The 3667-nt window shown below is 42.6% G+C and overlaps 1 long non-coding RNA gene across 1 annotated transcript; it reads right to left on the bottom strand.

Annotated features, from left to right (window-relative positions):
- Positions 1-1124: 1124 nt before the first annotated feature.
- On the bottom strand, positions 1125-3654 carry LOC118575392. The gene is made up of 2 exons (XR_004943861.1): positions 3323-3654; positions 1125-1413 (listed from the first exon to the last, which is right to left on the bottom strand). It is a non-coding gene; the product is annotated as an uncharacterized LOC118575392 (long non-coding RNA).
- Between the last annotated feature and the right edge of the window lie 13 nt (positions 3655-3667).

The raw sequence follows: 3667 nt of genomic DNA, 5'->3' as shown, positions 1-3667 counted from the left end.
CAACAGTGAAGAACAGAGAACGCCCAGGCGTGGTGGTGCATGACTTTAATCCCAACATTCAGTAGGCAGATGCAGGTGGATGTCCGTGAGTTTAAAACCCAGCTTGGTCTATCTACATAGTGAGTTCCAGGACAGCCAGACTACATGAAAGAGACTCCGTTTCAAAATCGAATCAAACCAAAACCAACAAGTGAACAAGAGCAGAGAAAGGAGATTTAGTTCAAGTAGTCACATTGGGAATAGAAACAAATCAATAATGGGTCCAGTGACACCCGACTCTTTATTCAGGGTCCTGACATGAGAGTTAGTTTTAAATGTGAAGCAAGAAGTATGCAAAACTGAGCAGTCCTGGTGAAGGTGTGGTCGTGCCCACCACTGAGCCATGACTCCCTCTGCTCCAGTATCTCCAGCAGAGTGATCTGACATGTGACCAGAACTCTCTGAATCTTCAGGGAGCCACGCTTTTCCTCAGTCCAGCACCGGCTTCAGTCTCTTCCCTTTGCCTGCATGGAATTCCTGGAGAGATTCTAATCATTTCTGGGGTGCACTGATCAATCTCCTTGTATCCAATCAGGCAGGCATAGTGTCTCTTTGGAGTACCTTCCCTGTTTCTAGGACAGTTACATTGCCCCAATCTTCCGTTATAGTAACCACCCACGCATCGTGCCTTCATCCATCCATCACCCACCCACACCTCCATCAGTCCACTCACTAATCCATCCATCCATCACCCATCCACACCTCCATCAGTCCTCCATCAGTCCACTCACTAATCCATCCATCCATCACCCATCCACACCTCCATCAGTCCTCCATCAGTCCACTCACTAATCCATCCATCCACTCATCCATCTACACACCCACCTGTCTATCACCCATCCTCCCACCCATCCACTTATCCATCTATGCACCCGTCCATCTATCCATCCACCCAATCTGCCACTCATCTTCCCACCCTCTCACCTTTCCACCCACCCCTCCCTCCATCTGCCTGAGTCTATACCATATGGGAAAAAAAGTCAGATACTCGGATGAAATACATGTGGAACACTAAAACTGGGAACAATTTAAACATGATTAACAGTGTAGAAAGGATTCATTTAAGAACCAAAAACTCACAATAATAATTTAGTAAATAAAGCTAGTTTATTAAACCCACAGCCCCAGCACAAATCTGTATAAATGTGACTTCTGAGGTACTGGGAGGAGCCACTAGCTGGATCAGAACATCATGCCTTCCAGTCCATCCTCCATGAACTTCTTATAAAGTGCCATAAACTTGGCCACAAATGCCTCCAAGTGATAAATGGCTTTGCTGCCCAGCTGCAGTCGATGTTCATAGTAGGCCGCCATCTGCGCCACATCCCCTTTCAGCTGCCCATCACAGTTGTGTAAGAGCTCTGAGAGCAGGCCCTACAGGAAGCAAGGGTGACTCAAAAGGCAGTCTTGGAGAAAAACTGGCCGAACATGCTTATACCTCTCGCCACAAAAGGTAAAGCTTTAACATAGTTTTTATGCGTGTATGCAGGTATATATATATATGTGTGTGTGTGTGTGTGTGTGTGTGTGTGTGTGTGTGTGTATACTTATATGTGCATGTATATATGTGGATATATGTATAAAGCTGTTACTTTTTTGTATGAATCAGTAGTCTTCAACAAAGCCAAAAAAATTAAAACATTAGGTATACAATAAAAACTTGGTGCTTATCCAAGGTCTTCAAAACTCTAAACATAGAAAACCCTGTGCAACAGTCTGAGTTAAAGGATCAGGTTGGGTTTTTTGTTTGTTTGTTTGTTTTCCTTTATTGATGATGCAGAAGAAAGGCAGATGAAGCAGAAACTGTATCTTGAAACAAGCGACATAATACAGACTGAGCAGGTTTACTTATGTATCTAGGAATACACATACACAACACACAAATACATATTTGTAAAAACAATTAATGAAAAAAGAAGTCATGAATTTTAAAGAGACCAAGAAGGAGGGTATGGGAGGGCTTGGAGTGAGGAAAGGGGAAGGGAAATAGGGTAATTATATTTTAATCTCAAAAGAGAAAAGAAACAGTAAAAAAGAATAAACTGTATCTTGAATTTTGATCTTTTTCCAGGCTAGAGATAGGGAGTATGACGTTCTCTAAAGACTGTGGGGCCAAGTGGGGAATCGTGCCAGTCAGTTCCACAAGCCTGACGGCAACAGTCAATAACCTACAGCGTGTCATCACTACCTGCTCTGTGCCGTATGAGCGCTAAGTGAGCTGTACTACCTTCTTCAAAGAGAAGTCTTTGAGACAAGGTCTCACTGTGGCCCAAGCTGACATGCTCAAGAGATCCTTCTACCTCATCCAAGTGCCTGGAGCTACACACATGGCCACAACATCTGGCTATGCCATTTACATGACATGTTCAACTCATTACGAGTTTATCGGAAAAAAACAAAAAACAAAAACAAAAAAAAAACCCCTAAGTCAAGAGCAGCTGTATGCAGGTGCGCAAGGGTGCAGGGATCTAAGCACAACGACGGTTACTGCCACATCCATTACATTAATAATACAGGTGACCCAAATTTTCACCAGCAGAGGCCATCTTCAAAAAACTAACAGTCATACAATGGGTATCATCTATCCTATACTGTTGAATGGAAACTCAGTACAGTGAGCAGACGACACACTAATACACACACACACACACACACACACACACACACACACACACACACACGGCACTTCTTACTAGGTGAAAGAACAGAAATCTACTCAAAGCATTAGTTTCTGTATATTAAAAAGACCACACTGTTCTGTCTATATGCTATCATCTGAGTCTGTTCACATTATTGTGCAATTTTAATAGAATCAAACTCTATGAATTCTCTAGTATCTAAAAATCAATAAACTTATCTAAGTGGCCAGCAGACCGATCCTGTAAGGCCTAGACTGGACCTACATCTTCAGCTTCATCTCTCCACATACACTAAGTCCTTCCTGGAACATCTGTTCCCCAACTATCATGACTGTGTATAACTCAACTCAACTCCATTATTATTATTATTATTTCTCTTTCCTTCCTTTAAAGGCTCACAACATTATGAAATACTCTTCACTTGTCTCCCATGTCACCCCCAAGAACATAACGTCACAACCAAGGTCCTCCTTCCCATCTTCTGTGGTCCCCTATCAGTGCTTGGCACACAGAATGAATCTGTTGAATTACCAAACGCTAGAAATGATGATGATGTATCCTAGCATTACAAAAGCACTGTGATCACACGGCTGAGGTCCAGCTTATAGTTATGAATGTTCGAGATGTCAGACGGGGCCACTTACCTTCATGATTATCTCAGGAGGAATACAGTGAGTTAGAAGCTCATAGAGCCTTCCTCGGACTTCAAGGAGCCTACATATAACAAAGGAATTAAAGGAACAATTTTCATGAACCAGCCAGTACAGGTCTTATATATAACCTACAGAGGCTGCCTGACTTGTGCTATACCAATGAGAGACACCCCACTTTACCTTTTCAAACAGTCTCTTTCTGTAGCCCAAGTGCCTTGAACCTCACTATGCAGCTCATGCCAGCTTTGAATTGGTAGCAATCTTCTTGCCTCAGCTTCCACCATGGCCAAGGACCAGTTCATTTTTTGAAAGTTTTTTTTTTTTCTTCCATACTTT

This window comes from Onychomys torridus, unplaced genomic scaffold, assembly GCF_903995425.1.
Source record: "Onychomys torridus unplaced genomic scaffold, mOncTor1.1, whole genome shotgun sequence".
In the NCBI taxonomy this organism is placed as follows: Eukaryota; Metazoa; Chordata; class Mammalia; order Rodentia; family Cricetidae; genus Onychomys; species Onychomys torridus.
Note: the sequence above shows the minus strand (reverse complement) of the source record. Positions and strands in the feature narration are given on the sequence as shown.